Source organism: Primulina tabacum, chromosome 4 (assembly GCF_025594145.1).
Source record: "Primulina tabacum isolate GXHZ01 chromosome 4, ASM2559414v2, whole genome shotgun sequence".
Taxonomy (NCBI): domain Eukaryota; kingdom Viridiplantae; phylum Streptophyta; class Magnoliopsida; order Lamiales; family Gesneriaceae; genus Primulina; species Primulina tabacum.
In genome coordinates, this window is record NC_134553.1 from 10798877 (window position 1) to 10821362 (window position 22486).

Genomic DNA, 22486 nt, shown 5'->3' on the forward strand with positions numbered 1-22486 from the left:
CGTGGCTGCATATCGTATGCACTTTGCACGTCGTGGATTTCAGATAATAACATTTTTACAAAGATGTTGCTGTTTTGAAGAGTGATGTTCACGTGTTGCCGTGATTGTTAAAGACATCTGCAGACAACATCTGCGAAGGAGTTGGTTGAAGATTTATTTTTATTTGTTCCAGTTTTTTGCAACACGTTTTTCCTTTCTTAATTGTGTTTTAGTGTTGTTAGTCGTTTTAGAAAGCGTTTTATTTTCTCAACTTATTGAGAAAATTGATTTTCATTAAAATCACTAGTGTTGATTTTCGTGTAAACTCGTTCGTTTTCTAGTGATTATTTTTGCCTTTAGGAACCACACAAGTATTTGTAGTATTTATACTTGTGCAAAATACATTCTGGTCCATTTACTTACTTAAAATCAATTTGTGTCATAGACTTTTATATCCTGCTGCATGTTGTCTGAAATGTCTTAACATTTCACATAACACTTAATTCTGATAAACACAAATTGCCGAATATATATGATTCTACTAGTTCACATACGATCTTACTCGATTCACTGTTAGACAAAATATACCCCCATACCCTACAAGTGGTATCAGAGCATACTCGTGATATACTAAGTGCTGATCCTGACTATTTTGTTTAACAGATTTGCTTATTATAATGGACGCGTCACTTGAAAATGCAGCACTGCGACCACCAGTGTTAGATGGTTCTAACTACAACCAATGGAAGGTCAAAATCAGATTTTATATAAAGTCCATAGATGAAAGGGCATGACAGCGTGTTATCAGTGGTTGGACTCCACCGAAGAGGATAGACGAAAGTGGTGATAGCCTGATAAAACCGAAAAGTGATTGGACTGCCGATGAAGTACATGTTTCGAATTACAACTCAAAGGCATTGAATGTAATATTTTATTCATTGATTTGAATATGTTCAGTTTAATTACAAGATGTATATCAGCCAAGGATGCTTGGGAAATCCTTCAGAAGCATTGTAAAGGTTTTGAAAGTGTGAGGAGAATAAAGTTGAGAATGCTTACATCAAAATTCGAGAATTTGAGAATGGAAGAAACCGAGACAATCATAGATTATGATCGACGTCTCAGGGAGATAGCCAATGAAGTATTCAGTCTGGGTGATCCCATCTCAAATGAACGTCTAGTAAGCAAAGTACTCTGATCCTTGCCCGAAAGGTTCAACATAAAAATATGCACAATTTATGAGGCTAAGGATAAAACTTAGATGGATTTGGAGGATCTGATAAGTTCACTTCGAACCTTCGAAATGAACATGGACATGCAAAAAAATGACAAGGGAAAAACTATTGCATTCCAAGTTTCTAATGATTCGTATAATGATCTTCTTCAACTATCCCAAGGGGTTAATGAATCAGACCTTTGTGAGGACTCTATCTCCTACATCACAAAGAAATTTTGGGATTATTTAAAGAAAATCGGAGAAAAAAAGAAGGTTGAACAACCATCAGAGTTTCCTAGTCTACCAGCCCCTGATAAGCCATAGAAGTTTCGTGCCCAAGGCCAGTTTCGACCAAGAAATGAAGGAAATGGCCAGCTTAATCCAAAGAAGTATGATTCAGTGCAATGCAGAGAATTCAATGGATTTGGACATTATGCCAGTGAATGTGCAAATAGAACTTGCAAAAATAAAAGGTTCAATGTTTATTTAAGCGATGAAGAATCTGATGAGGAGGAATCCAATGAAGAAAACAATCACACCTCCCTGACTGCACTTTTGGAAGAAAAACATTGGCTACAGGTGAATCCTTTAGGTGTTGCCACACCTGGGCGCAACACGTGTTCGAAACTTATTGAAACTCAAGTGCGATGATGATTTGAAAGAAGATGATGAAGAAATCACTCTTGAGGGTGTAAAAAACTATATGAAGAGTTGTACGCTGATTGGATTAAAAGAAATAAGCTTAACTTAACCTTCATGAAGGAGAACACTGAACTGAAAGCTGTGTTTGCAAAATTTGAAGTAATTCTGAGCAAAAAGGACTGGGAACTAGGCAAGACCAATGATGAGTTTCAGAAGGCGACTGAGACACTAACCAAGTTCAATTCGAGCACATCTAAGCTTGAATCCATACTTTTGATCGGAAGAGATGACAAGAAGGGTTTATGTTTCAAAGACAGCGTGTTTGAAATTGGTGAATAATCTAAATCAAGTGTTTTTGTGAAAGGAAAAGCTGAACAGTCTGTTGGACCATTTAATGTTCGAAATCTTTATTTTGATGTTAACAAAACTTGCTATTTTGTTTCTAATGAATTTATCTAAGTGCGCAGAAAGCTACCAAGCCTAAACTGAAACTATCGAGACGTAAACTGAAAGCGCCAACTGATTGCCCAAACTGAACCAGCTCAACTGGTATATCAATTACCAGTCCAACTGATTGTCCAGCTGATAAGTAGTTCAGAAGAAGACCTTCAGAAGTCCGGCCAGCTGATGAAGAGCTCAACTGATGAAAAGCTCAGCTGACCAGTTCAACTAAAGCAGTGAAATCAGTTCAGCTGATGAGCCAACTGATTTCATTATACCAGTTCAACTGACCAGTTCAGAACATCAGTTAGGAGCCAACCAATTTGCAGAACACGACAAGCTTATCTAAGTGAAATCCAGCTGTACACAAGGATATAAAATCAACTGTACGATCAAAGTACAATTGTAACGTCCGAAAAACCAACCTACGAAAATCACATGCATGCAAAATTATTTTAATTGCTTAATTGTGTTATTTAATTGATTTTAAATGCTAGCATGTTGTTTATTATATGATTAAATGTATAATTACATGATTAAATGATAATATGACATGTTTACATGAAATTAAAGATTTTACACGAATATTCGATAATAGGCAGGGAAAAGGAGACCGGATACGACCAAGACAAGAATATGTTTTTTATTTAATTAATGGCAAGGCTTACTAATATGATTTAAAAATGATTTAATTTTTCTAAAAATGTTAGAGTTCGAATTATTTTACGAGTCAAGCTCAATTTTTCCCGGGAAGCCGGTTTTGGGCAAACGAGGAGTTTTAAAAGATCAAAAATATTATTTTATGGAAAATAATTTTATAAACTTTTATTATTTAAATTAATTAAGTGTTATTGGGCCTAATTTAATTAATTTAAGTAGGTCCAATCACCCCAAAGCAAACAAGCCCAAACCTAAGCCCAATTACATGTTAATTAAAATACATAAATAGTGTTTTAAAGTTTCTTTCACCATAATTCTCCTCCAAAACAGCCGAGAACACCTTGCCCACACTCACAAGTATTTTCGAAAATTTGGGAAGGAAAGAAGCTTGTGTTCTTCGTCGTCCGGTCGCCCAACGTCGCACCCTCGCCGAAGATCGTATATTCGAGCGTTATAAACACAAAGGAAAGTTTCATAAACTATTTCAAACATCATACAAATCATATTATACATGATTTAATTGTTTATGAATGAAAAATATGATTGTTGAATTATTTTTACGGTAGATCGTATAATTTCAAAAACACGACGATTTTACGGTTATATGAAGAATGTTATGAACCCAACGGACACGCTGCCAATACATGATAAAATATGAATGAAATATGGTTAAACATGATAAAGAAGTAAAGGGAAAAAGCTGGAAAATCGTGGAAGAAAAATACAGAAAGGAGCCGTGAGTTTGGTTTGGATTGTACAAATTCAAGGGACTTGCCTAGGGTGCATGGGGTCATGGGGCTCGACCGGGTCTCAAGGATGGCTCTTACTGATCATAGTTAGGTCCTAGGAAGATTCCTAGGAGGGCCTGGGGGCGAGCCTTGGGCTGGGGAAGAGTCCACATGATGAGGGACTCTCCTCCAAAGCATGCGCGGATGGTGTTTCGGGAGTAGGGGACTTGTGGATGGCATGGGGGCAAGCCAGGGTGGTCCCTAAGGGTCCAAGGGAGATGGGCAGGGGTCGGGCCATGGGTTGGTGCCGCTGGGTTCGCTGCTGGCTCGACTGAAAGTGGAAAAAACGTGAGATGCTCCATGGTGCACGCTGTTGGTTTCTGGATTCAAGTGATTCGCTGCAGGGGTTCCAAGGTCTGGGCTGGGTTTGGTTGGGTCTTGGCGTGGTTCAGAGATGGTTAAGGTCAGGTGGGCTCGGCTGGAAGAGCCCTTGCTAGCTAGGAGTCTTGGGCGAAGGGTTAGAGGTGTACAAAATTTTGGGTTTCGGTTCCAGGGGGTTTGAGCGATCCATAGCTAGGTTCTACGGACTAGGCTTGATCGGGAGGGTGCCTAGATGGGTTGGCTAGGGTTTGGCTTGAGGTGGCTCGGGCGTTGCTCGAGTATTTTGGGAGATGACTCAGTGTGTTCGATTATGTGTCAATTTCGAAAATTAAAGAACATCCATGGGTCCATGGGTATGGCTCATGACTTGGAGGGATAGAATAAATACTAAAAATGTTATGTTTAAAATTTGGGATCAAAATAACGAGTTTGGAATTTTCCAGGATTTAATCACCTCACAAAATATTAATTAAAGAATTAATTGAAACGTCTAGTTTTTAAGCAGAAAAAAATTATGAAAAATTTGGTTTAAGCTTAAATAATTATTAAAAGTCTAAGTTTCTAATTTGGGAATTTTATATTAAGGTTTGGTTTAATTCGGGATTAAAACGCGTTAATATGTCTTACTTAAAGATTTATTTAAAAGTCATCAATTTAAGCCAAATAAAAATATGAAAAAATTCATATAAGCTTAAATAATTATTTATAAAAATCCCATGTTATTAAAAGTGAGAAAAAGATAAATTCAAGAATTTTTACGTTCAGGGGCAAAACGGTCTTTTTACACTTAGGAAAATACGAAAACGCTTGGCAGCGTCCGAAGGTTTCATAACGTATGACAAATGATATTTTATTATTTATTATGATGATTTTGATGATAATATGTTATTTTATAATTTTTGGAAAATTTGTGCAATTTATACTATTTAAAATGCTATTTTTGGAAAGATATGTTATTTTATGATTTTTAATGAAAATGAAAAATATTTTGAGGGATGTGGATTGACTGTGACAAAAGATATGATATATGATTTGTGGGGGATCCGTTTATATTGAGAACGGTGAACTTACAATTTTGTGGGAATGACGTGAGGGACAAGACCCCACAGGGAGCCCATATACGGGCCAAGGCCCCATAGCCCCGTTTACGGGCCAAGGCCCCAGAGGGACCCCGTGTATGGAAAAAGGCCCCAGAGGGACACCGATGATTGTATTTTCACGGTTGAGCCTAGTGCACACCCCCCCATGGGCCATGTGGAGCTGAAGACTGATCAGTCGACCAAAGGATAAAAGCTAGTCACTTTCAAGGATCAAACTTCTCTCAAAATGATATATGATTGCAAGCTTTACGATTTTAATGATTGTATGATGTATGATTCATGATGGTGATTAAAGCTATTTTTAAATGATTTTTAAAGGATTCATTTATGCTTAAAGTTATTTTAAAATGATTTTACTATTTATGATTTAATTACACTTAAATGATTTTTAATGGTTTATTTATGTTCAAAAAATTATTTTAAATAAAAATATGATTTTTAAATGCATGTGGATGTATATGTATTATTTGTTATCCAGGTTTATAACGTGTTGAGTCTTTAGACTCAATAGATTTGTATGATGCATGATTTGATGATTTTTGGAGGCGGTGACGATTGAGTCGATCGAGTGTAGAAGTACACACCCGAGGGCCTTTATGTTTCCGCACTAGCTAGATAGATTTATGATTTAAAGATTTATGTTAATGATTTTTATTAGAGATATTTTTATTCTTTAATTTATTGTTAGTGATCTTTTCAAAGGTCGATTTAGGAATTTTGGTTAGGAGATGATTTAGGATTTACTTTATGCACTTGAGATTTCACATGCTAAATTATTATGATGGTTGATTATGTTAAATTATTTTATTTAGTAATTTAGAATTTATGATTTAAGATTAGAAAAAAAAATCGAGGTCGTTTCAACAATAGTGAACGTTGCAGCAGAGTTAAAAACAAAAATGTTCCAGAATGACTGTCGAAAAATACAAGACAAATTTCGGGGAACGTATTTAAATGCAACAAACATATTTGATGAGTCTTGAAGAGCGGTCACGAAGCCTCTATAAATACAAGATCAAGATCATCAACAAAAAAGAGTGTGAAAATAAAGAGAGAAGGGTACGCTCAACGCATATCAGCTTACAAGAAGCAATCCGCCCAGATTTGAGGGAACACTTCAAAGTGTTATCAGCTTAGATTAGAAGCACAATTCCCTCAGTGTGTGAGAACACTTTCATGTTGTATTCATAGATCAGTTCTAACACACTCACACACCATCACTCACATAAATACATAGAGTTGAGCATATTGAATAGCTGAGTGAGTCTTGCACAAAGAAGTTAAACTTGTGTATGTAGTCTTTAACACATAGACGTTAAACAAGTGTTTGCTAGAAGGTGCTGCATTCAATCTAGATTAGGAGTTCAGTTAGGCAGTGGTGTAAGTCCTAAGCTGAGTGAGTTTGTACAAGGTGTTGTATAAACCAATGTCTTCTAGTGGATCCTACCGGAGGTGGTAGAAGGGTGACATAGGAGCAGTTAAGGTCTCCGAACATCCATAAACATATCTTGTGTATTTAAATGCTTAACTTTTGTTTTAAAACTGATTTGATCAATTAATTTCTCACCATTACTGAACTGATACAAGCTCGAACCGATCCCCCTTATATCAGTTAATCAGTTTACACATGCTAAAAGCTTTAAACTGGTCAGCTTTCTTAACGAATGATTATTTCGAGTATTTTCTACTTGGTTTGAAACCAAACTCGATTTAATTCATCGTTGTTTACATTCTTAGAACACGTGTTATTGAAACTCATGAAGAATATTGTGTTTGAAGCACACTCGCAGGTGGCAGAACCGATCATTCAATTGATATCAGAGCTAGTTGTTTTAAGAATGTCATTTGAAACCTGATATTTTAAATTTGTTTCAAAATGTTATTTAAAATAGTTTTCAAAATCCTCCTAAAAATTTTATATGAGTTTATCGTGGAAAGAGAGAAGATTATTGGATCTGCAACTAACATTATAGCCACTTCTCTCGACTCCGTAACTTAGCTTTTTTAGCAGCTTGCAGGGTTTTGAGTCCAAACTGACAGCAGAACAGCTAAACTGATCAGTGAACAAGATTTCAGTTGCCAGCCTACCAGTTCCGTTGATCAACAGACGAAACCCAACCACCAGCGGAAATGTTGGATGATTAGGAGCTTAATCATCAGTAGTATACCGTCGATTCATTGCCATATCATATCAAAGTATATGATCAATGTGGTTCAACATCAGTTGAGTCTAGTTTGAGTCATCTCGACCAGTTAGCCAACATAGAGATCAAGTCCAAGGCAAATTAGCTACTCTTCTGGCAAAGAAATTCGAGATCGATGCAACATTCAAAGCATTCAAGGCAACCAGTTTTTGATATATTCAAGTCTATTATGTATAAACTAACTGATGTTTGATGTTGTTTAAAATCTGCTATTGCAATAGAAATTTCCCTTATACATGTTGGTGTGCTTAATGTATGATATAAAGGACACTTATTTGATTAAATAAACATCATGTTTATCGAGTTAGTTTTTATGTAACTGAACTGCTATCTGCAGATTTGTTGTCTAAATTGCTTGAATGTTAAATATTGCTAAAACTTCTTTTAAAATCGCGTAAATGATTATATTTTTAAGGGAGAGTTTTTAATTCAGTTTTTGAGGGGAGATTTCTTATCCCTCGAACTGAAAAATGTTTTAAACTTGCTTTTAATTCAGTTCTTGATAATGAGTTTTCATTAATTATCCATCGAACTTAAATTTTGTTTTATGTAAATGATTTAGATGTTTTTGATTCTCGGAAAGGGGGATAATTAGTTTTAAATTTTAAATTTCTTTTAAAATCTCATGTTTTGTGATCATCAAACAGGGGGAGATTGTTGGATTATTTCATGTTAGCAATCTTGATTTTGATGTTGAATTAGTTTTAAATTTTAAATTTCTTTTAAAATCTTAATTTTTGTGATCATAAAAAATGTGGAGATTGTTGAAACATTTTATGTTCGCAATCTTATTTTGATGTTAACAAAACTTTTTATTTTGTTTCTAATGAATTTACCTAAGTGCGCAGAAAGCTACCGAGCTTAAACTGAAGCAATCGAGATGCAAACTGAAAGCGCCAACTGATTGCCCAAACTTAACCAGTTCAACTAATATATCAAAGGCCAGTTCAACTGATTGTCCAGCTGATAGGTAGTTCAGCAGAAGACCTTCAGAAGTCCGGTGAGCTGATGAAGAGCTAATGTAATTCCGCAGCATAGAGACGTGGAAAACATTATGAACTCCCACTAGACTCGGCGGCAATGCGACTCTGTAAGAAAGTGTCCCAACTCTTTCTAGGATCTCAAATGTTCCGATGAATCTAAGACTGAGCTTGCTCTTCTTGTAGATTTAAACTTAAAGGCCCAAAAAAGACATTTTTTACCAAATATATTTTGGCCCATTTAAAATTCACAAATATATTACTCATCTAATAGCTGAACAACTCAAGGCTCATGACACTTTAATATTCCAAAACACTTTTGTAAACCCTAGTCGTCATCGTCGTTGTCGGAGCTCCGTCGTCGGATTCCAGCCAACTCAATAATTTTTTTATTATTATTAAAATAGGGGAACACTTGCTGCCCGAATGGGCAGCAACATGGGTGGCCGAAAGTTCCCTCATTTATCCTTCGATTTATTGCGACGATTATCTCATGCGGTTAGAAATTATCCTCAATATAATATCATGTATTTTCTATACATAAAAGTAACCATAGTTCATGATACCACTTGAAAGGGGATCGGTTACGGTGCCCGGATGCGCAAAAAAAGTTTTATTTTTGAAAAACTTCACAAGAAAAACCGAGCACCTCAAGCATATTGTGTAGCAAATAACAAAAACACAAAAATGACATAGATAGTGCGTTTTAGAAATGTACCTATCAATCATAAGGATTGTTGTTTTGACTCCAACTAAGTTGTAAACAACTTAGCTCTTGAGGTTAGATAATCTACAAGCTTTCCAAGATCACAACTTGCCCTTATAGATTCTTTCCTTCAAATTAGGTCCACCACCAAATTGAAAAATCCACTCTATTTTTGCACTAGAAAAATTAGAGTATTTTGCATTGAGGATTTTATGCAATCCTCAACAAAATGAAGAAGCAAAATGCGAGGGAAAAATGAGCTCTAAATTTTGGCCATGCTTAAGGAGAGAAGGGGAGGAAAATTTTTCTTGGTGCTTGAAAAAGTTGAAAAGTACATGATCATGCATGTCTTTTTTATTGAAAAATTTGCCTCCAACCTTTCACATCCCTTGCATGCAATTTATTTGGGCTTGAAACAATTACAAAGCTCATGGACTTTTATTTAAATATCTCAAACACAGTTGAGAGCATTTAAACTTTATTTGATTTTACTCAAGCCCACTAGTTGAATAATTATTTACAATTGAGCTCTACAAGACCCAATGTTATTTAATTAATTCAACACTTGAATTAATTTAATTATTTGGACTATACTAGGTCCACTAGTGTTTAATTAATGTAGTCCATAATAATGTTCATGAAAATCACAATTTTCAAATACATTTTTTATTTGAGCCATCTTTTAATTTAGGAACACTTCCACAAATTAAAAGTTACATTCCTCATAATCCTCTTATAGAAGTCATACTTCTATTTTTCTTTGCGCTTATAGACTCCTTTATAAGTCGTTCAACACATTGAACTATTTTCCTTCTCAACAGGATCTAGAAAGTTAGCACTTGTGTGACGATCAATAGTTCAATTATACAATTAGCCGTGGGTTCACATCTCAATGTGATTCGGGACTAAACATGTGATTATATGAGCATACCCAGTTGCTCCATTCATACTTATCAACTCCTTGATAATAAGAACGTCAGAACTCAAGTCTGATAGTACCCAACCAATCATGTTAAACACCTTGCAGCATCGCTTAAATGATTCCCTAGGTATCAAATCATAGTGCCTGCAAGAACCATTCTATTATGGTTAGCGTACAGTAAGGTCCCTTCATCTCATATATCCCGACCGATTCGACAACTATTGGTATATCGAGAGCTGACAAAGAATTGATACTATGTGTCATGTCGTAGTTGCATCGATGATGTACTCTAAAAAATCCCTTTCTTAATTACCACCAACACTGTGATTAGAGATTTCAAACTACATACACATGATAACACATAGGATATCCATACCCGAAGTAAGCAGTGAATCCCTGACTACAATGCATCGACTCCTATATGTTTCGACAAAACACCCAACATTGCCACATGATGACCCCATAAGATTCGGTAAACAAGTTGAAGTGCAATGCTAGCATATAGAGTCTCAATATTGTCCCGGGTCATAAGAAATAATGGTGTACAACCATAAACTAGGACGTTTCCACTCGATAAGTGAGAACCACTTGGAAATTCTTTTATAGAGGGTTGTTCAGTGCACTCTACAAAGAGCACCTATATGCTTGCTCGGACATCACATGTCCCCTACCAATGAAAAATGGTACTCACATCGCAGATAATAGTTTCAAACTCCAGCGGGCTTTGTCCTTCTTAATGGCGGCTGAATCGACCAGGAACTGTTTAGAATATACAGTATTCCAAATATGAGTTTCAGGATACTCATCATATGAGCATCTCATAGTCTTTCAACTATTTGTATATTCAATGACTTTATCTATGCAACTAGCATGGGTATACAGATAAAGATGTGTCAAAACAATAATTTCAAATATTATTAAAATAAAGATTGTTTATACATAGAGTTTCAAAATGAACCCTCGGCCAACATTTGGCTCGGGCACCTACTCTAACAATAACTGTTGTTGTATGAGAACTCCACAAGAGATAAATTCAGCTCCTAGCTGTCCTGGAAGTCCATAATGGAAGCTCGGATTAGGTCCTCCAGAATCTGAATCACCCTCTCTTACTCTCCATCTGTCTGAGGATGGAATGCAGTACTGAATAGCAGCTTAGTACCCAACGCCTGATGGAGACTCTTCCAGAACGCAGACGTGAACCTAAAATCCCTGTCTGACACGATGGACACTGGAATCCCATGCAGTCTGACTATCTCTCTGATGTACAGCTCTGCGTACTGAGTCATGGTGAAAGTCTTCCTGATCGGAAGAAAATGAGTTGATTTAGTGAGCCGATCAACAATCACCCAGATGGCATTATATCTCCCAGTAGTCCTCAGAAGCCTTGTCACAAAGTCCATGGTGATGTTCTCCCATGGCGATTTGTTTTTACCATGTTCTTTTTGCTATTCTAATTTAATTTGAGCATCAAATAGTTCGTTGCTTCCTTGAAATGTTATTTTTTGTTCTTCCAGCTGTCATCATGAGCTTGAGACTTCAAGAATCAACGGTTTACTGGGGAATATTGATGCAAACACTTGCGACCCTAAAGTTGGTGTGTTGCTGAAGAGATTAAATATTCAATGCTATTTGACCTGATCGATAAGTAGTCAAACGCATTACATTTCAATGCTACACATTGGGATACGGACCAGTTAATGATGGATGTAGGAGAAGCAACATTATTTATGCTCAGCGTTGTTAAATATGTACGTCAAATCCTTAACTCTCTGTAAAACAATTCATTGAATGAAATAAATATGCGGTTACGTGTTTCTTCGGGCAACATAGGAAGGACTTGCACCATTAGGATTCAATTTTGATGCAAAACTGTAAGTTTTCTTTGACTCCTTGTAGCTTCGACGTTACCATTCACAGATTGATAATATTTTTTTCTAAATGTAACAGGCGAAGAGAAAGCACAGGTGTCGAAGACTTGTTCATTGCTCACATTGCTGGAATGGATACTTTGGCTCGTGGGCTCCGAAATGCTGCCAAGTTGATTGAGGTGATATCGCTATTACCTGTGATCAAAATCACCCAGACAGGCCTCTGATGCTCTGCCTTGACCTGCTGACAAGTCAAACACTCGGAAAAAAATCACAGGATATCTCGCTTCATGCTCGGCCACCAATAGAGAGATTGGAGATCCTTATACATCTTCGTACTCCTTGGGTGGATGGAGTATGGTGTGTTGTGGGGCTCGCTCAAGATATCTGCTCTCAGGGAATCACTGTCAGGAACCCATAGACGGTCCCTATATCTGACTATGCCGTCCACAACTGTATACAGTCTCTGGCCCTTAGCCTCGTCCCTCTAACTCCACTTCTGCAACGGCTCGTCAGAAGTCTGCCATGCCCAAATTTTGTCTCTCAATGTCGGCTGTACTGTCAGAGTAGCATGATTTGGGGCATCGCCTTTGGCATAAACCGCAAGCTCAAATCTCTGAATCTCCTCCTGTAGCAATCTCTGTACCAAAAAATGGGCAATCACTGCGTGCTTCCTGCTCAGAACGTCTGCAACCACATTAGCCTTACCCGGATGGTAGCTAATGCCACACTCATAATCTTTCAATAACTCTAGCCATCTCCTCTACCTCATATTCAGCTCTTTCTGTGTGAAGAAGTACTTCAGGCTCTTGTGATCAGTAAAAATCATGCACTTCTCCCAATACAGATAGTGTCTCCAAATCTTCAGAGCAAACACCACTAATGCTAGCTCGAGGTCATGAGTTGGATAATTCTTCTCATGAATCTTCAGCTTCGAAGCATCTGTAAAAACCACAAACTCTCCATGCTCTGATGGCATAGTTATAAGTGGTGTTGTGGTCAATGCTAGCTTCAACCTGTTAAAGCATTCCTGGCACTCAGATCCCCATAAAAACTTGGCATTCTTCTTCGCCAAGGCGGTCATAGGCACCGCAATAAAAGAGAAGCCCTGAATGAATTTCTCTGTCACGCTCTTACGCACTGGCCAATATCTGACTGCTTCGATCTTACTGGGGTCGACCTCTATGCCATCCTGAGATACGATGTGGCCCAAGAATGCCACCATGTCAATCCAGAACTCGCACATACTGAATTTGGCATACATCCGTTTGTCCTGTAAAGTCTACAGTACGGTCCTCAGCTACTGACTGTGCTCCTCCCTGCTTTTCGAATAGATTAGAATTTCTTCAATGAAGAATATGACGAACTGATCCAAGTATAGATGAAACACGCGATTCATGAGATCCATGAAGATTGCTGGCTTGTCGTCAAATCGAAGGGCATCACCATAAACATATAGTGCCCATAACGCATCCAGAAGGTTGTATTATGCACGTCAGACTCTCTCACCTTCAGCTGATGGTATCCGGATCAGAGGTCTGTCTTGGAGAACACTGATGCTTCCTGAAGATGATCAAACAAGTCCTCGATCCTCGGCAACGGATACTTATTCTTGATTGTGACCCTGTTCAACTCTAGGTAGTCAATGCATTGTCGCATGTTGCCATCCTTCTTCTTGACAACTAGAACTGGTGCGCCCCATGGAGAAAAGCTAGGGCGAATGAAACCTTTATCTAGCAAATCATCATGTATCTGATCTTTCAGTTTTTTCATCTTGACTGGGGCTTGAAAATAGGGTGCCTTAGATATCGGCACTGTACCTGGCATGAGCACAATAGATAAATCCACCTCTCTGTCTGGTGGAATGTCTGAAATATCGTCAGGAAAAACACTGGAGAACTCACTAACCACATCCACGTCCTCGAGCCTCTGACTGACTGGCTCTGACACTGATACAATGCTGGCCAAAAATGCCTGGCAACCTCTCTTCTTAAGCTTCCTCGCACACATATAGGAAATGACGTGCGGCAACTGATGGTGTCTGGCTGCATAAAAAACAAATGGCTTACCACTAGGCGATCGGACAGACACTCACCTCTGTCAAAAGTCTATGACAGCTCCGTTCAACGAAAGCCAATCCATACCCAGAATAATGTCAAACTCCGACAACAGTAGCACTATCAGATCTGCCTGCACCGTATATTTCTGTAGCCGAAGCTCCAACCTCTTCACTATCTGAGAAGTGAACATCTGATCCCCAGATGGAATCGATACTCTGAATCCTGAATCCATCGCCACTGGTATGATTCCTAGCCGCTTGACAAAAGTTTCGGATATAAACGAATGTGTAGCTCTTGAATCTAGCAATGTATGCGTAGCTACACCTGAAATATATATCCTCCCTGCGACAAAATATACCATCAAATCTAATCGTGTTGAAGCTTAGAAAATTCCTTACCAGCAATTATCCCAAAATCCTCAAAAAATTACTGAATTAACCCAACTATTCCTCAAAATTCGGAATTTGCAGTTTAGCACTTACAGTTTCGAAAATTTGCAAAATGACCCCGTTAAAATTTCGAATTGATCTAACCCCAAAACAATCGTATAATTCCCGAAAATTTTAGAATTAAATCTCCAAAAATCCAGAAGTTTCGAAAAAAAGTCGTCTGAAATATCGATTTTAGCAATTAGGTCGTCAAATTATCGGTTATTGCAATTGGGTCCACAAATTCTCAAATTAACCAATTAATTCTAAACCCCAACTAGGTGGAGCATGCATCCTAATTTCTTCTATGTTATCAATCCCACAACTTAATTCATAACAAACGTATAACACATGCAATCGAGCGATAATTTAAAATCTTAAACATAAGGGTTAATAATAATCAGCGTCGAGTCTGGCTCTGCCTCGGCTTCCTCAGCATGCATCACATATGCTCGGCCAGTAGTGGGACCCTTGTTCCTAGGGAAGTCTGCTGGTTTATGGCCCTCATGTTAACAAATGAAATATTTAAAGGTCCCCCACATGCACTTGCCGAAATGGAACCTGTTGCACTGTCTGCAAGGCTGTTCGTCCTCTAGCGCCTGAGGAGGTCTCTGTTGTTGGGGCCTCCTAAACTATCCATGGAGATTCTGATGCCCCTGCTGCCTCGGTGGCCCAGTAAACTGCTTCTTCTATCGCTGGGAACTGGACTGAGTCTGCTATATCTTTCGCTGCATCTCAAAATCGATGTCTCGCAGTGCCTGCTCCGCCTGAAAAGTACAGGGGTGGCCTCGTCATAGCTCGTAGGCCTCATCAACATGACATCCTGGCGCAGGGTGGGTCTCAGTCCGTCCATAAAGTTCCTCAGCTTTTGAGTGGCATCTCTAGTGATCATGGGCACAAAATGGCAGCCCCAGTCAAACTTGCGGATAAACTCCGTCACAGAAAAGTCCCCCAGTCGGAGACTTGTGAACTCCCTCGTAAGGAGGCCCCTAACATCAGCTGGGAAATACTTGACGTAGAATATCTCCTTGAACCTGTTCAAGGAGAGAGTAGCCAAGTCCGCTGCATGGGCGGCTCCCTCCCACCATAGGGATGCATCATCCCTCAGCATATAGGTGACGCACCTGACCCAGTCACCATCTATCATCTGCTAGTACTCAAAATGCAGCTCAAGCGATCTAATCCATCCCTCTTCCAAAAATGGATCAGTGGTACCCCCGAACTCCTTCAGGTTGAGCTGTCAAAACTGCTCAAGAATATCGGTATGCAGTCTGGGAGCCTGCTGTACCTGCTCTAGTAGCCTAGCAATACCCTCCATAACACGGGTAGCTGCATCTCCTGGCGGTGGTGGTGGTGGAGGGCCTCTGCCGCCTCCAGGAATCTCATCCTGACGATCTGAGTTCGGAGCACGTCTGGGGAAGAATGATATCTGAATACAGTCCAATTTATAAATGTAACCCAACATGCAATTAATCTAATTTTTCAAAATAATAAGTCCTTAAATCATAAAAGCAGTTAAACATGAACTGAAAATCCTCGTAAATCGTATATTATGAAGACATGCAGGTGATAGCAGTAAATCATTTAAAAGATTTGAAACATAAAAGCTTACCGACTCGAGGCTTGAAGACTGAGCCGCAGAAACTGACGGTGGCACAACCCTATATAGGACCCTTGCTTTGATACCAACTGTAACATCTACTCATTTAAAATACGGAAATATATATATATATATTTTTTAAGCTCACATTTTCGAAAATAAACATCTAAATATTTTGCATCCATACAACCCTGCTGAAAATTTTTCCATTTAAAAATTAATCGAAAACGATCGACAAATAAAAATACTCTAATTTAAAAATTGCCAACTCAGCCCTCAATTATGCATGAATAAAAAAAACAAGTAAAATCCTGAAAATCAATAGCGTATCATAACGAAAAACGTGTAAAACTGATCATGTCTGCTCCAAAATCATAAAAACGTGATGTGCGGAAAAGTGTGGTCCTCGAGTCGTGCTCGCACATCCAGCCCTGCCTACTCAAAGTTCGGCACCTCCAGTCTCCTCATCCAAATGCTCACCTGCATCAAACATGCCTAGTGAGTCTAAAGACTCAACACACCTGCACCATTAATATCAAATACATATACGTAGCACACAACAGTGAAAATACCGTAATCAAAATACATTTCATGAACTTAAAAGCATGAACATAAGCGTGTCGTATAAAATCATAACATGTCAAAACTTTTCTCAACATATCATTTTATACGTATACATTTCCTTTTAATTGAATTCATTTCATTAGTTGTGACTTTCATATCAGCTCTATCGTATCAGCTCTATTTGATGGATCAATCTAAAAACCGCGGTACCCGACGGCGGGGACATCAGCGATAGCATTACCCGTCCACTGAAGCCTTGGCCTCAGCTTATAATATCTCATATAATCATGTTAGTCACAACCAAATCTCATCCTTCAAAACGTGTCATCAAGTTCACCGCTTAATAAAAACATGCATAAACGTGAATTTTCTTTGAAACCAAGCATGCACCGTATTTTTAATGTTTACGTAAATATCATAAACCTATTGCTTAAACATTTAAAATATGATAAATTTGTGCACATGGCGTTGCCTGGACTAAAAACTCACCCCGGGAGCAAAATGATCATTGTACCCCTGGAAACCTAAAATGACCGTTTTACCCATGGACCTCTAAATTTCGACCCGAAGCTTACCAAACTCCTTAAAATATCCCAAAACATAATTAATAGTGTTTCTTAGACGTAAAATCGAGCCCTTTATAAAAATTAACCGATTTTTTTTAGAACTTAGACCGGGGTCCCTGTTTTAACCTGAATCGACCCGAACCCTAACCAAATTATTTCAAAATTAAACCATGCCGAAAATACATCATACCAGCCCCTAAACCTCACATTCCAGCATACTATAACCCACGAAAAACGAGGCCATGTGCTACTGGAATTTCAAGCAAGTGCTCCGACCGAACCCTAATGCAACCAAGCTCCATAATTCCACACCTAGCTCACGACCAAGCGGTCCAGCCACCAACCAACCTCACGTAGACCACCCTAGGATCCCTCTGGACCTTCTGGACCCACAGCCACACCCCCATGCAAGCCGAAACTCGCCTCAAATCGCTAGTCCCCAAGAAAACACAACTCGCGACCAACCCCTTTACTCCACGATCGATTGGCTTCAGGAGTGGCTCCGGCAGTGTTTGAGCCATCCTCAGCCATGTCTCAAACCCACTAGGGTCTGGTCTAAACCTTGGATCGGCCCTTTCACTGCCAGCCCCAACTCCTTTCACGCGATCCCCCCAAAACCGAACCAAATGCAACCCTACATCTCACGGCCCTAGCGTACAACACCATGCCTTGACTCCAGCCTATTAACAACATGTTCCTCGACAAATTGAGCCCCTAAATACCCTTTCTTGGTAGCCCCTTGCATCATGGTAAGAAAATAGTGAGTTGGTGAAAGGTTTTCATGCAAAATCGCAACAACCGATGACATAAACCCTGTATCATGCAAGGAACGAACATTAAACACACGAAGCACACAAACCGAATGTATATGACATGAATGATGTGAAAATGAAAGTACATGGCGTGCCTTTGATGATAAACGACCGAAAACTTGAAGAAGAACACGTCGGGGAAGCGCCGGAGGAGTGGGGAAGGAGCTTGCTTCGATTTTTAATGTAGAAACCAAGAAGACTGCTATGTTTCTTGCTGTAAACCGAAGGGGAGGCTGCTATGCGAAGGGGAGGGGCGGCTGAGACACATAAGTAGGGTTAGGCTTAGGTTAGTTAAATCAAGTAAAAGGTTATTACACTAATGGGCCCTAATGAAAATAAAAAGGGTTTTGAGCCCATTTAGCAATAAAACCAACCCAACAAGCCCAAAAACATTTTCAAAAAAAAAATTCATTTTGGTACGTTTTTTGAAAATATTGCTCGAACCCTCAAAAGTCCTCTGAATCGTTTAAATTTGCGTACCGATTAAAAATATGCTCAAACGGGTAAAAATACCCAACAAAGCCAATTTATTGAAAAATACACTTAAAACAACTTATTTTAATAATTAAAAATTAAACATGTAGTACAAATAATTTTCCTGATAATTCCCCGGTCTTCATTCCTTGATCGAGGGCGAAATGCATCTAGAAACTCTAACGCGTGAACTTTTAAATAATCGTGAAATGAGTCCTATCATGCAATAATTGTGCATTAATACATAAAAATAAATAAACACATTATTTAAATAAAACTCCTAGATTGCATACATTCAGATTAAGCAAATTAAATTTCCTGGACCTTACTTAAAGACTGAATGTTCTTCATTTCTTTGCACCAGGTCATAATTTTTCTTCCTTGGAACTGCCGACCATTGTCCAATATTAGTTTCCTGGGTAGTCCGAACATGCAAACAATGTTTTTACATAAAAACTTGAGTACCTCTGCTTCAGTGATTTTGGCCAATGGTTAGGCTTCCAATCACTTGGAAAAGTAGTCCACCGCCACCAATAAGAACTTTTTCTGCGCTAGGGCCATTGGGAAAGTGCCCACTATATCCAGCCCCCATTGATCAAAAGGAAAGGACACTCGAATAGGCTTCACGGGTGAAACCGGGTTGTGGCTGAAATTACTCTGTCTCTGGCAACTTTCAAAAAATCGAACCATTTCTCAGGCATCAGTGCTCATAGTAGGCCACCAAAATCCAGCCAATAATGGTGTCCTGGTGAGTGCTATGGAACCAAGATGATCCCCAGCTCTCATGAATTTTCTTTAGCACATAATTAGTCTCTTCTCCGGCCAGATATTTTAACAGAAGACCCTGGAAAGATCGCCGATACAATTCTCCCCGATAATACTGAAGCAAGGTCTTTGCTTTTTAATTCTTTGAGCTTGATGGGTATCTTCGGGAAATTGGCCCATTAGAAGGTAATTGAGCAGGGGAGACACCCAGGAGTCTCCTTGGATAACAGCTGAGCTGGTTTCTATAGATGAAACTAGTCGGACGATTTGAATAACACCCCCTTCTCCCTAGCCTGTCAAAGAAGAGGCCATTTTGGTCAAGGAATATGCTTCAGCATTTTCCTCTCTAGGGATCTATTCCATGCTCCAATCAGTAAAACTTTCAGATAGCCCCTGGATAACCCCTAGATAGTCTTTCATTCTCCCTTCCCTCACTTCATATGAGCCTTTAATCTGTTGGATGAACAGCTGAGAATCTGAGTAAATAATGATCCGGGTGGCTCCAGCTTCTCGGGCAGTCTTCATTCCCATCACTACAGACTCATACTCAGCCTCATTTATTTGACGCCCGGAAGTCCAGCTTCACTGCCACTTTCAATTTCTCCCTAGTAGCTGAAACAAGAACAATTCATAATCCACTGCCTCATTTAGTTTCCGCCCCATCCAAAAACACTCTCCATACCTCCTTTTGCCTTGACCTTGCCATTTCTTTTTTAAAAAAAATCAGATAGAGCCTGGGCCTTTATTGCAACTCTTGGCTGATACGTGATGTCATATCCTCCTAGCTCGATTGTCCATTTAACAAGCCTTTCTGAGATATTTGGGTTACTCATGATTTTCTCCGAGGAACTATTGATAAAGACCACAATAGGATGTGACAAAAAATAAGGCCTCAGTTTCCTTGCAGTTATAACCAGAGCAAGAGCTATTTTCTCCAATTCTGTGTACCTTAGCTCAGGTCCTCTCAACGCGTGACTCACATAATAGACCACCTTCTGATCTGTTCTTTCTTCTTGAATAAGGACCGAACTGGGAGCATAATATGCGGTCGATAGATAGATCATCAATTTTTCTCCCAACCCGGGCTGTACTAAGATTGGCAAGCCCGGCCAGATGTTTCTATAATTCCTTGAAAGCCTGCTCAGCCTTGTCGTCCTACCCAAAATTTTGAGCTTTCCTTATAATTTGGAAAAATGGATGTCTCTGGTGCGCTGATCGGGAAATGAAACGAGACAGGGCATCAATTTTCCCGGTTAAATTTTGTACTTCTTTGACTGATCGGGGAGACTTCATCTCAGTGATGGCTCTTACCTCCTCAGAGTTAACCTCGAACCCTCTCTCTGTTACCATAAAGCCCAGAAATTTACCACTTTTCACTCCAAAAGTTCACTTGGATGGATTCAACCTTGCCCATACTTTCTCAAGGTTGATAAGGTCTCTTCAAGTTCAGCAATAAAGAAGGTTTTTTCTTTGATTTAATAAAATTATCATCCACATAGACTTCAATGTTCCTTCCTGCTTGCTCTCGAAAGATCTTATCCATCAAATGTTGGTATGTGGCTCATGCATTCTTTAAACCAAATGGCATAACAGTGCAAGAAAAAGTACCACCAGAAGTTACAAAGCTAACATTTTTTTGCTCATCTTTGGCTAGGGAAATTTGATGATATCCGTGATAGGCATCCATAAAGCTCAGAAATCGTAGCCAAAAGTAGAATCTATGAGCTGACCAATTCTCGGGAGAGGATAGAAATCTTTAGGGCGGGCTTTATTCAGATATCTAAAGTCAACACACATTCTCAATTTACCCGTAGCCTTTTGGACCAACACCACATTGGCGAGCTAGGTTGGGAATTGAACTTCCCGAATCTGGCCAGATTTCAAAAGCCCCTCCACCTGGTCTGTAGTCACCTTATCTTTTTCTGGTCCAAAGTGCCGCTTCTTCTGTACCACTAGCCGAGCGCTCTGGAAGATATTCAACTTGTGCTGGGCCACATAGGCTGGGATGACCACAAGTTCTACCTAGGACCAAGCAAAAACATCCTCATTCTTTTGTAGACATTCCAAAAATTGGGCCCGAGTGAAATGATCCAGATCTCAAGCAATTTTGGTGGTCTTCTCGGGCTGTCCGGGAATCAAAGTAACTTCGTCCTGCTCTTCTTCCACGAGGGCCTGTACTTACTCTACCAGACTAACCTCCCCTCCCGGCCACTTGCTATCATCACCCCTTCTTGCCTTCTTCTTCTCAACTTGGACTATTTCAGCATAACACTTTCGAGAAGAAGGCTGATGACCTCGCACTCCCCAATCTTCCCCCTCACTGGGAACTTTATCTTCTGATGATAAGAGGAAGCCACTGCTTTAAAGGCGTTCATAGCTGGCCTCCCCAGTATAACATTGTAAGAGGATGACGCATTGACCACGGTGAAAACGGTCAGTTATTGACTTTCTTAGCTCCCTGGATCCCATCATTATAGGGAGCGTGATTTATGCTCGGGGATGAATAGTGTAACCATTAAACCCAAAGATTGTTGTTTGCAATAGATCCAAATTGTGATTCTTCAGATCCATTTGATCCAGAGCCTCCTGAAATAAAACATTGACAGAGCTACCTGAATCGACAAACACCCTCCTGATGTCGTAGTTGGCAATCTTTGCATGGATAACCAGAGCATCATTATGAGTTAGACAGATACCCTGCAAATCCTGGGGTCCAAAGCTAATGATGGACTCCTCTTCTTTCTGAGAGTCATCCACTCTCAGAATCATTATTATGCTCTAAGTTTTTCTTGCATGGTTGGAGTCCCCATCCGTAGATCCTCTTGAAATCATTTTTAGCACCCCCAAAGTTGGGGATTTTCTCTGATCTTTATCCTCCTGGGCCTTTCCTGACGTGGGAGGTCGATATCTATTATTCGAGGCCGGTCTAGAACTCTGAGCCCGAGTTGGAAAGGTAGGCTCCTAGCTCCGAGTCACCCAGGGGGGTCCCCTAACCTTTTTGGGTACTGCTTTGGCTTCTTCAGGATTCATCCGAGGGTACTCCCTCTTCAATTGTCTACACTCACTAGTGTCGTGATGAAACTCTTTATGGAATGAACAAAATTTCTTACTAACTCCTTGGATAAAGGGAGGCAGATGTGTTGGAATATCGGCCTCATTCTCATCACAAAAATGGACATCCTGATTCTTTGAATTCTTCATGGGGCGTAATGAGAGAAACGACCCAAAGAACTTCCTCTAGAGACCCGCTCCTCTGATCTCCTCGACTTCTCACCTCTTTCTCTTCTCCCAACCTCCCCTTTTGTATATGTGCTTCTTCTATATTAATGTTTTTCTCTGCCCGCGACAACAAATCCTCAAAGTCCCGAGGTAATATCTTCACTAATGATC

At 39.4% G+C, this 22486-nt stretch overlaps 1 long non-coding RNA gene across 1 annotated transcript; it reads left to right on the forward strand.

Annotated features, from left to right (window-relative positions):
• The first annotated feature begins 11637 nt into the window (after nt 1-11637).
• Nucleotides 11638-12009, forward strand: LOC142541757 (uncharacterized). The gene is made up of 3 exons (XR_012819462.1): nt 11638-11707; nt 11790-11830; nt 11907-12009. It is a non-coding gene; the product is annotated as an uncharacterized LOC142541757 (long non-coding RNA).
• The last annotated feature ends 10477 nt before the right edge of the window (nt 12010-22486 follow it).